The sequence below is a fragment of the Aquarana catesbeiana genome, linkage group LG02 (genome assembly GCF_042186555.1).
Source record: "Aquarana catesbeiana isolate 2022-GZ linkage group LG02, ASM4218655v1, whole genome shotgun sequence".
Taxonomy (NCBI): domain Eukaryota; kingdom Metazoa; phylum Chordata; class Amphibia; order Anura; family Ranidae; genus Aquarana; species Aquarana catesbeiana.
This window is the reverse complement of record NC_133325.1, coordinates 776952235-776964849: the sequence shown is the minus strand read 5'-3', so window position 1 is coordinate 776964849 and position 12615 is coordinate 776952235. Positions and strand designations below refer to the sequence as shown.

General features: G+C 44.4%; 1 protein-coding gene across 1 annotated transcript in view; it reads right to left on the bottom strand.

Annotated features, from left to right (window-relative positions):
• Positions 1–12615, bottom strand: part of LOC141129377 (beta-1,4-galactosyltransferase 4-like) — a gene marked incomplete in the record, with an annotated part of 270467 nt that overhangs the window by 236483 nt on the left and 21369 nt on the right.

Below are 12615 nucleotides of genomic sequence, written 5' to 3'. Positions count from 1 at the left end.
TGTTGTGGGATAACGTGGCTAAATACGGTTTTATTCTCATTTTTATTTTTTGTGGTTTGGAGATTTCTATGCAAATGGAAAAAAAAAGAGACCCTTGTATATTTTGATGCCCCCCCCCCCTTTATTTGTTGTGTCCAACCGTGAGCCACCGAAGAGGCCTCTGTGGTGGGACACAGAGAGAGTACAGAATGTTGCAGTGAGGTTGTGCTATGTTTATGTATTCCAATGTGATGGTCAACCAGGGCGGCAGCCAATCTTGCAAAGGCGCACCTTTTTCGATAGACTAGGTGTTGCCGAGGTGAAGTAGGGGCATCGCCACTTCCTACAGAGTTGAAAGGCTGCACCTTATTTTGGCTCGCTAGATGGTTGCCACCCGGTTTAGATGGCATGCGCTTGAGGTGGTGGTGGTTGGGTCTGCACTGAACATTGCGGTAGAAAAACCCATAGTTTGGGTGCCCTTGGTTAGTGATCTCTCCACAGGACTCTTAGGCCAATGGACAATTTGATGGATTTTCAGTCTAACCGCTTCCTTGGGAAGCTGGACAGCTCTAGTGGAAGCTTCCAAAATCATGTTTTTGGATTCAGATGTTTTTGAGAGAGTGCTGTGCTGCGTTGGGATTTATGTATTTTTCTCTGACAGGTCCTCTTTATGACAAGCCTCGGGTAGAGGCAGCCATCCTTTGATTCTAAAACTGTGTATTAATGAGACCATTCCTGTTGGCCAATGCGATCCCAGACAAGCCAAAAAGTCTTCAAATAGGGACTGTTCACAACAAGGCACTGCCATGGTGTGCATTGTGATAAAATCATGCAGCCTGCATTGGGTTGTAACAATGCACATTAGCGCTTGCATTATGTGCACCATACCATGCGCTGGTGTGAATGGGCCCTTTAAGATAGCCAGGTGCAACTCTTTGATAGATCTTTCAATCTATATTTTTTTTAAATTGGAGAATGGGGAATTTAATACCAACATTTTGGTTTTGGGACCAGGCCAGTGGGCCAAGATGTTCTGGTTTTCTGAAAGGCATTCTGAAGGTGGGATCCTAGTACCCATACTGCAACCATTTATATTGTGGAGAATGCAACGGGAAGAATGAGACACCTTGCTTGGAGAAGGAAAGCAGAGGTAAAAAGTCCCTGCAATGTTGGGGGACTCAGCTTTCCGGCGTCCACCAACAATCATGGCCAATGTCCCCCAACAGTTGGACATAGTTTTTGGGGGACATTGGACGCGGTTGGTGGTGGACGTTGGACACAATGTCCCCCAACAATTGTGTCCGGCGTCCACCAACAATTGCGTGCAATGTCCCCTAACAGTCCACCAACAATTGTGTCTAGTGTCCACCAACAATCAAGTCCAAAGTCCCCCCAATAGTCCAACAATTGTGTCCAACAACTACGTCCAATGGCCCCCAAAAGTCCACCAACAATCATGTCCAATGCCTCACCAACAATTGTGTCCAACGTCAACCAACAGTCCCCTAACAATCACATCCAATGCCCACCAACAATTTCAATGTTCACCAATATTGAACAAGTCCTTACAATTGTGTTCAGCTAGAGGAGAGTAATGTAAGTGAGCGAGAAAAATATGATTCTGAAACCGAGAAGGATAACCAAGTGATGTAAAAGGAAGCATTAGGTTTACCAACAGATCGAGCCCAGACGCGTCCAATCCATATTCTCGAATCCACGGGAGACTACTTACAAGCCGCACCATTGACCCGCTGCTCTGCGCGTGAATAGGAACTCTGACCTTTCCCCAAAACAAGATTAGTGGGTGTAGGAGACCACGTAGGCCAGTTTCTGGTTCCGCTGAGCAAGAGCCACAAATTTACCAACTGCAAAGTGATTTAAATCTGACCTCTGGCCTTCCATACATTCTTAAATGCTCCTCTCCTGTACTGAATTGGCTTACCCTGATTTCACTGCACACTGTAAACTTCTCACAACATGCATTAGGAGCTGGAGCAATATAGAGCTTAACCTGCTACTTTAGTTTATTGAATTCCAGTTACTTCAGTCCTGAAGGCTCAGCATCACGTGCGGGCTTTACCAAGAGCTGTATACATGCAAATAAAGTCTGCCTAGGAATGCCCACTCTTCCAGATGGACAACCACCCATCAAGGCGGTTTGATATTTGCTTAATTCCTCTCACTGCTTGCATCAGGGCTGGGGGTGCTTGAGAGGGGGTACTGAGGCAGAGTAATGTGATGTTTTCAGGAAGCTCTGTACAGCCACCTGCCAGCTCCTCCCACCAGCCATGATCGGCTTGCATTGCCTAAAGAAGCTAAGAGACCCCGTTTTCGAGACAGCGACATCACTGGCTCGAAAATTAGGTATGTAATGAACATGGAAAGGTTTAATTGGCATGTTGATGAGGGGGGAAGGAGAAACCAGAGAAGGCAAAATTATCAGCAACTTAAACTTCAGCTTTAACGGTCTTTTTGTGCATGGATGCGCTGGAGCAAAAACACGTTCCAGAATCTTCCAGGCCTGCAAGTAGAATAGAAGCAGCTTTTGCACAAAATATGATTTTTTCCTAAAAAAAAAAATTGTATGAGATTTTTTATTAGGATGGGGGGGTTGTCCTTTAAGCATGCTGTTCATTAAAAGATTTCAGAACAGCAGGAGGCACTTCAGTGGTCTCCAGCGGACAGAGGAAGACCACCACTTGCTTTTGGCTTAAGATGGTGGCCGATGATAAGGGTCTAACTGGAATGCTGGCCATAAACATAGCAATCTGATCATTCAATTCCAATCCAATGATCCATCAAAATCAACAAAGAACTGAATGATTCAATATTCGATAGGCCATAGCCACTCAAGTTGAAGAAACCCAAACTCAACATGAGTGATATCCAATTATTTTCTTCTAGATCGGTTGATGGGTTTGCTGTTTTCAACCGATTTTCATTCTATCCCAATTATTGCTTTAATCTATTAAATCCAGTTCCTTTCGGCAAAGTTGATCAAATCTTGCCAGTTGGCTGAATTGGGTAATGCTCGCCTGCCTTATTACTTTCAAAAACATTCAAGGCCATCACCAATTGAAGCCTAGTTGAAATTAGATTGCTATGTGTAGGACCATCATTAGAATTCAAGGGGCCCCTTACAACCTACGTGACAGGGCTCCTACCCCAACGCCCCTGCTGGGCCTGGACCTGGTCCAGGTCCAGGAGTACCTGTACCCCCCCCCCCCCATGCTACCTACATTCTCAGGGATGAACGTTCAACACCTCATACTGTCCCTAGAAATTGTAGGCATGGTGACTGCAGCATGACCTCGGCCTGTGCAGCCACGAGGACGGAAATGACATTACTGTAGCTGCATCGTGCGGCTCACGGAGCAATACAATTCAGCTCCAATTTAGGGAGACGAGAAAGAAAGCCCGATTACCATCTTTTGTATTAACACCGTAGAATGCACATTGAGAAAATCCTCGGATGGGCGGGCAGCGACAGCAGCTGGAAGAACAATATGAAATAATGAGGGAGAAATGTGAGCAGGCTGTACAGCTGCAAGGCTCGGGATGCCAACACAAAAAGTCTTCGGATACGGCGAGGCATTGCTGGCACACGGTGAGCCTAACCCTGGGAAGTCAGTGACATTAAAACTGCCGATATGGTTAAAGTGCCAACATGGCTAAAGTGGCAGTACAGTTAAAACACCAGTATGGTCGAAGTGCCAGTATGGTAAAACACTAATATGGTTAAAACACTAGTAGGGTTAAAGTGGCAATACAGTTAAAGCGCCAGAAGGGTTAAAGTGCCAATGCAGTTAAAACACTAGTATGGTTAAAGCATCAGTAGGGTTGAAGGAGCAGTACAGTTAAAGCAGCATTACGGTTAAAGCACCAGTAGGGTAAAAGTGGCAACGCGGTTAAGTCACCAGTAGGATTGAAGTGGCAGCATGGTTAATAAGCCAGTAGGGTTAAAGTGGCAGTACGGTTAAAGCACCAGTATGGTTAAAGTGCCAATGCAGTTAAAACACTAGTATGGTTAAAGTACCAGTAGGGTTGAAGTAGCAGTACAGTTAAAGCGCCATTAGGGTTAAAGTGGCAGTATGGTTAATGAGCCAGTGGGGCTAAAGTGCCAATGCGGTTAAAACACTAGTATGAGTAAAATGGCACTAGGGTTAAAGCGGCAGTACAGTTAAAGCACCAGTAGGGCTAAAGTGGCAGTACAATTAAAGCCCTAGTAGGGCTGAGGCTTCGTTCACAAAAGACCACGCAGTTTCCCTGCAGCTGCGTTTTTAAAAAGGTGCGTTTCACGAGGCACAGCAGCCCATTTAAATGAATGGGTTGCTGTTCCCCAGCAACGCGGAACGCATGGCCCACACTTGTGTAAAGCAAACCTTAGCACCAGTATGGTTAAAGCAGCAACACGGTTAAAGCACCAGTATATTTAAAGCACCAGTAGGGTTAAGGTGGCAACATGGTTAAAGCACCAGTAGGGTTAAGGTGGCAACACGGTTAAAGCACCAGTAGGGTTAAAGCACCAGTAGGGTTAAGATGGCAACACGGTTAAAGCACCAGTAGGGTTAAGGTGGCAACATGGTTAAAGCACCAGTATGGTTAAGGTGGCAACACGGTTAAAGCACCAGTAGGGTTAAGGTGGCAACACGGTTAAAGCACCAGTATGGTTAAAGCACCAGTAGGGTTAAGGTGGCAACACGGTTAAAGCACCAGTAGGGTTAAAGCTCTAGTAAGGTTAAAGTGGCACTACGGTTAAAGTGCTAGTATGGTTAAAGGGGGAGTATGGTTAAAGCACCAGGTCACCCAAGGTCTGCTCATGCACAGTCTCCTTACGCTGCGCAATAGCACTATCTAGCAGAACACTGCAGTTAGGAGGAATCAGTTATCTTATAGTGCAATGACCTGAGTGTTGGGTGTGAGGTCTGGCAGTAGAGCGGATACCCAACACTCAAGCCATATATTTTTACATAAAAGAAGCTTCTCACTTTCAGGCTGAATATCAAGATTCCCACCTAAGCTCAGCTATGACTGGTTCCCTTTATGGAAGGAAATGACCGTTGTGCCAATGTCTTCAGATTCCGTATCTGACAAAAGGTCCTTATATGAGGCATACTCGATGGTCTCCACTTTATGGCTCCGCCCCTATTTCAGTTCTCAGAATGCCAGGAATGAAGAACATTCCGCTCGAACAAGCGTGAAACAACGCAAGTAAATTCTTGTCTCTGTTGCAATATAAATATAAAGCACACCGCGAGTAACCATCTAAGAACCTACTGGTACTTATGTTGGGTCATATTTGACCCAAAGCCATAACCGATGTAGCCGTGATGAAAATGTTGTATCTTACATCAGTGCGGGTGTCTTGTGAAGTCCATCGGTGCAGCAAGGGGCGCTTTTCAGAAAGGATACTGCACATTTTTTTTAACTGTCACATGACTGAGGCATAATAATGTTTTTTTTTTTATTTATTTTTTTAATCAAAGGCGGTTTGCAGATAGGCAGAGAAGTTGAAAATCAATCATAGGCTGTGGCTACTTGATGCCCAGACAGCACCTACATGGAACATTTTCAGACGCAGCCTGACTCTCCCGGGTCCAAAACTTAAGGGAACAACAAACTTTAACAGCGCATCCAAAAAAAAAACAAACAAAAAAAAAAATCAGAGGGTTTGCACAAGCCAGGACATTTCATATCTAAGGAGTTAAGCATCATGCACATGGACGTTTTTACAGCTGCTTTTTTGAGCTTTTTTTGCAGCTTAAAAAGGCCTGTCTATGTTAGTCTATGGCTTCATGCCCACCTAGGCGTTTTTGAGCTGCAAGTGGCATAAGCGTTTTTAAGCTGTAAAAAAAACCCAGGACCAGTGCGTTCTGAAAGACGTTTTTCAGCTGTAAAAACGTTCTAACACTGAAAAACGCTCAAAAACGCTCAAAAACGCTCAAAAACGCTTAAAAACGCTCAAAAACGCTCAAAAACGCTCAAAACGCTAACGCGGAAAAACGCTCAAAAACGCTAAAACACGCTATTGCAAAAACGCTGAAAAAAGCTGAAAAAAGTTTAAAAAATTCACTGCAAAGATACTGGCGTTTTCATAACTTTTTTTAACAGCCTGTGTGCATGAGGGCTAAAGAGTACACTGTGTGTTTTTTCTCCCAACACTCGCCAAACCACAAGAGGTGCATACTGAGAGTGTGTGTGTGTGTATATATATATATATATATATATATATATATATATATATATATATATATATATATATATATATTTTTTTTTTTTTTTTCTCCTAAAAAAAATAAAAATATACTTAATAATAATAATAATAAATAATAAAAATAGTTATATAAAAATGTAATCCATAAACAATACAATAGTCATTTCCCTTTGGGATTAATAAAGTAATCTAAATATGAAAAAAAAAAAAACACAATCCATACAGCAAATGGAGGTATCGAAATCATATATAACTAACACATTTCATACCCTTACTGGTGCTTAATCACCAGCACATGTACATGACCATGCCCAGCACTTCACCCAGCAACCTACCTGGCTGAGCCAGGTACCAGTACCAAAGATAGGCATTGGTAGCAAGAAGAGGCGAGTCCAATAGACTTTCAACGTTTTACTGCAGCAACTTTAGGGCACACAACATGGTAGCAGTCAGCACTTTCCCAGGTCGGGTTCGCCTATGTTCTTTCCCCAACTCACTCCTATCCAGGGCACCAGGACCTTTCCTGGTGTTCCCCAGTGCAGGAATACCAATCACTGGAAGAACTACATCTCTATACAATAGGCCCCACCAAGTCCCCTAGGGGGCAGCTCCAGAGTCACACTACTGTTTGTCTTAACAGCTTGCCCAAACTCCTCCCGATCTTTCAAACAATCCACTTCTTATCTATGAAAAGGGTGCCTCCTAATGGTGAAACAGGAAATGGTACCATTACCCCCTTACATAGCTGTTACTGAACTCTGCCTGATGTTCCTGTTCCTCACTACCCAGCTGTTGAAGACCTTCAGCTTGTGTCCGGTTTCATTTTTATCTACTGATCAGGTGCTACCTTGTTTCTTCATATGGTTCTTACCTGGTTCATAGTCATCCGTCCCACACACCTGACAGCTGGCACAGTCTGCAACACTGGTTCTCACAGGGGCAGATCCGGGGGGGGGGGGGGCAACAGGGCAATTGCCCCCCCCCGGAAAATCTAAACACAGACATGTCACTTGCACTTGCTCTGCCTCTGCCTGACTCTCTCTCTTACATCAGCCAATCAATGGCGCCGAGAGAGAGACTCGTCTAGTGTTATTACAGCTACGCCGCACTGACCAGGAGCCGGAGGAGGTGGGTGGAGCCTCTTCCCTGCACTCGTTGCTAGCGTCTGGGCCGCCTGGCGTCTAGCAACGAGTGACATCAGAGTCTCCTCGGACTCGAGTCTCAGAGCCAACGTGACAGGAGCTTGAGCCTCAAATAGGGGAACAGTTGTTGCTGCAGTTTAGAGTTTAGACAGACTAGTTAAAATGTCCAGCGTCCACTGTCAGTGGCAGAGCGCCAGCATTCTTCCTTCTCTGCCCCCAACTTGTGGCAAGTGACAATCTGCAATGTGTGGCAGATGACGTGGCAAGTGGACAATCCGCAACGTATTGCAAGTGACGTGGCAAGTGGACAATCCGCAACGTGTGGCAGGTCAAGTGGCAAGTGGACAATCCGCAACGTGTGGCAGGTGACGTGGCAAGTGGACAATAGGCAACTTGTGGCAGGTGATGTGGCAAGTGGACAATCCGCAACGTGTGGCAGGTGACGTGGCAAGTGACAATCCGCAACATGTGTGGCAGGTGATGTGGCAAGTGACAAACCGCAACGTGTGGCAGGTGATGTGGCAAGTTGACAATCCGCAACGTGTGGCAGGTGACGTGGCAAGTGACACGCTCAGGGCTCCCACTGATTCTGCATTATGGTAAGTTGAACCATTTCATTTTATATTACAATGTAATAATATAAATAATGCTCTTCAATCATCCTGACACCATAACAACCATAGTGCTGTGATGAATAAAGCGCCAACACCAGCCATTTCCCAGATAAATTGCCCGCAAAAAAAACTTATTTTCTGGCAGTGCCCCTCCCGAGACTAGACTCTGGATCCGCCCCTGGGTTCTCATGATACTCTGTTCCCTCACATCTACCAGGAGTGATGGGCAAGAGGTGGTAGAGAAGCCCCCCTTCCCAGTTTGATCAGCTAGGACTGCAGAACCCCATTCCTCTTTGTTATGCAGAATAAGGGTGGGGCTGGATTCTGTATCTTGATGCCATTGTGCTTATACAGAACAGCAAGTGAATGTAGTCACCCTACTGTGGGAAGTGTTTTACTAGATATATAGAATAATTCTGCGCTACCCTAAAAAGAAACACGGAAGCAGCCAACACGACCAACAAAGTATAGGATTGCAAAACGACAAAAAAGTGTGGCGCTAAACAATGTCACATATAATTGTAAACCAGTCAATAAGCAATGAGAAGGATCAATTGTGTCTGCTATGAACAGGTAGTCCTCATGTGGACATTATGACAATATGTTGAAAACGAAATAATGAAGAATTATATAGACATCTCGAATAAAAATCAGCTCACTACCACCGAGAGATGAAGAGGTTTACCAGATGAGGTGGACCCAATGAGGCATATGCCGGATTGGGTTGGACAAGGCTTGGGTGGTGAGTGGCTGTGTATACTCCGAGAAGGATGTGATCTCGTGGATTTGCTGTATTCCTCCAGATAGCACCAGGAACTTGAGAGGTGTACGCAATCTCACGGATGTGGGAGGTCATGAAGATCTTAAGGAGGTGTTGGGGTGTTCCGTAGGTGAACCCCTCAAAGCAACATTCCACGAACCAAAAAATGATGTGGTAGGATAAGGAAAGAAAAGAAGGGCCACATAGTGTAAATCCAAAAAACAAAAAGTATTTATTTAAAATAAATAGATGTACACTCACATGTAGATCCAAAACATAAAACAGCGCTGTGAGAAAAAGTGGCGACAATGGGGTCCTGCCCGACGTGTTTCGTCCTCAAAGACGTCATCTGGGGGGTTTCCCCCACTGTGGCCACCCCGATATATATAAGAAATATGCCTACAATCATGGGAAACAGCTCCACGTATGAAAAATCATCACTTCCGGTATCGGCCAAAATGGCCGCCCGGCGTGCGTTCCAGGCGTGCGTGCCACGCCTCCCTTCCATGGTGTATACTAAACCGGAAGTGTAAGAACGATGTAAGACAAAAAAGACAATCAAAATAAAAGTACATGGATGAATCATGTGTGTCAAACTGACACAAAGCCAAATGGTGTGCACGCAGTGGGAAACTGAGTGCAGCGATGTGCGCACGAATGTGTGAAATGCGCCCGGTACTGCGCATGTGCAATGTGTGTAAGGGGGAAAGGTGACAAAGTGCCTCCGGTGTGTGGGTGTGACGGCACCAAATGGTGACGCTGCGAGGAGGAACCAATGAAGTGAGGGGATGGCACAAAGGCACTTATATTGTAATTGCGCAGTGAGGAGAAACAACGCTCCTGCATTAGAAATGTCAGTGAATGTGGCGTAGCCTGAAAAGTCACCATGTGTTAGAGGGGTGACAAAGAATTGCAAAACAAGCTAGAAATCTTACATTTATGTTAAAAAAGGGTGTAAGTGAGATGTCAAATGAGAACGTTTTGCACTTATGGAAAAATGATTATTTATATCAATCGCTGGCACAAGGACTGAACCAGCAATTGGTATTAACAACTAAAAAAGTGAATGGTGATCTCCAATATAAGAATAAAGGGGATGGATGTATAAATTTAAAGTGTTGAATCTGACAAACACTTGCATGAAAATATGATAAGAAATAAAATGGAGCGGGCTCCCATGAAAAAGTACACAGGATAATAAATCCACATATATAAACATAAGATAAAAATATATGAAAAATAAATATACAGAATACTGAAAAGATTTCACACCAGAAATGTACAAAAGACACTTCCTGTGTATAGTGGATGCACCCTAGAGTGCAGTATTGATATGCATGTAAAATAAGACAAAGGACAATGAGTCCACATATACGGACGCAAGATAAAAATAGGCAAATCTAAAAAATACAGAAAAGATTTCGCACAGGAAATTTACAAAGGACACTCCCTGTGTGTAATGGATGCACCCTAGAGTGCAATCATAGTACACATGTAGAGTGGCCAATAAAATGGGGTGGTATGTGAAGGCTCAAGTGGGCCTGAAATAAAAACACAAAAGAGAGCAAAAACAGAAAGGAGAGAGTTTATCGCTTGGGGGTATCAAGCTCTATTAATGAAGGCATTAACATCCAGCTCCACGTTAATACCTGAAGGAAAGAGTGTACGGAGCTCATGGATCCAGAAAGTCTCCAGCTGTGATACACCCCTGGTCATGGCCCCACCCCTCCACGGGGGAACATATTGGTCTATCACTATAAATTGTGTCCCAGCAAATACCCAATTGTGGTGTAGCTTGTAGTGTCGGGGAACTGTATGCTTAGTGTCACCGCTCTTGATCAAAGGAATATGTTCCGCTACTCTTATGGCAAAAGAACGAATAGTGCGGCCAACATATTGTTTTCCACAATGACATGTAATTAAGTAAACGATGTAGCTGGTGGTACAAGTGCAAAAGCGTTTGATGGAATATCGTTTTTGTGTGGCTGATGACATAAATGATACGGTTTTCCTCCCTATGCCAGTGTTGTGTTGACATACTATACATCTTCTACATGAGTAGAAACCCTCCATTTCATTGAAGAGTGGTTGGCGTATGGGGGGGTTGATGATGTTGGGGGCGATTTTACTTTGTAAAGTGGGGGCACCCTTGAAAATGACTTTTGCCCTATCAGGTAAAACAGTGCCTAAAACCCGGTCATTCTTGAGGATATCCCAATGTTTAGACATGATAGCTTTAACATGTTTGTATTGATTGGAAAAACCTGTCAAAAGTGACCACTTAAAGATCTCGTTCTGTTCTTTTTTGGGGTTTTCAACAAGGAGTGACTCTCTATTGGTCTCAAGGGCACAATGGAATTCACGATCTATGAGATCGGGGTTGTAATTCTTATCTAACAACTTCGACTTAAGAAGAGCAGATTGTGTACTAAAGGCCTCAGTATTAGAGCAATTTCTTCGTAGCTGGAGAAATTGACTTCTTGGAACTGAATCCAGCCAGGACCGGTGATGGCAACTATCTGGAGGTATGAAACTATTTCGGTCCGTGGTCTTGAAATGAGTCTGAAAATGGAAACGGCCATTGCAGATCTCAATATCCAAATCCAAAAAGTTAATTTTTTGTTTGCTGGCTGTGTAGGTGAGGGAAATGCCACGATCGTTGGTGTTGAGATGTTCAAAAAATGAATCCAACGATTCAGCGCTGCCCCTCCATAGGAGGAGGATGTCGTCAATATATCGTGCCCACAAGGTGAGGGAAGGATCCCTATTGGTGTAGACGACATCCTCCTCCCATTTAGCCATAAATAAATTGGCGAGGCTAGGGGCAAATTTGGCACCCATGGCCACGCCACGCAGTTGATGGTAATATTGCTGATCAAACCAGAAATAACTTCGCTTCATAGCAAACTCCAATAGTTCCATGATGAAAGAACACTGGAAGGAAGCTATACTGGGCTCTTTCTCAAGAAAGTATCGGACAGCCTCTAGGCCCTTATCTTGGGGTATGCACGTATACAGGGAGGCCACGTCAGCAGTGGCAATGATATGGTCACCCTGTAGTTCTAAGTTTTCAAGCATACGTATGGTAGACCCTGTATCTTTCAGATAAGAGGGCATGCGCTTTACGAGTGGCTGTAGATAAAAATCAATATACCGGCCTATGCGTGAAGTGACAGAGTCTATGCCACTCACGATAGGCCGGCCTGGGGGTTGAACTGGGTTCTTGTGCACCTTGGGTAAATAATAAATAATGGGAACCCTGGGTGCCGAGGGCACCAAAAAATCTTTCTCCTTTCTGTTTAGGATCCCGTGATCATAACCTTTCTTTATAATGACAGACAGCTCTCTTTTGAAAACGTTGGTGGGATTGTTGGACATTACTTTATATGTATCAGGTTCGTTAAGAATCCTATACATCTCGGATACGTAGTCCTTCTTGTCTAGAACCACAATGCCACCACCCTTGTCCGCTGGACGGATCACAAGGTCTTTTTGTGAACACAGAGATTTCAAACCAGTGTTGGACAAGGAGTGGCGGTATATGCGTTTGTCGGGAAGTTCGGATAAGTCTTTCAGGACTAAGTCCCTAAACACACTAATGGCTGACGCCATAGGGACTGGTGGAGTAAACAATGAGGGGTTGGACAGGCCAGAATGGACTGTACCAGATGTGGCGCTCCTCTCGTTTCTAACGGGATTAGAGATGAGGTAGCGTTGGATGTGTAACTTCCGTATGTATTTATGAATATCTATGAAAGTACCAAACTTGTCTAGCTTCTTAGGGGGGCAAATTTAAGTCCCTTGTCCAATATGGAAAGCTCTTCACTAGTCAATGGCTTGGTACTTAGGTTAAAGACACCTTGGCCCTTTAGGTTCTCCTTCGCTTTCCTCCTCTGGGTTCTCCAA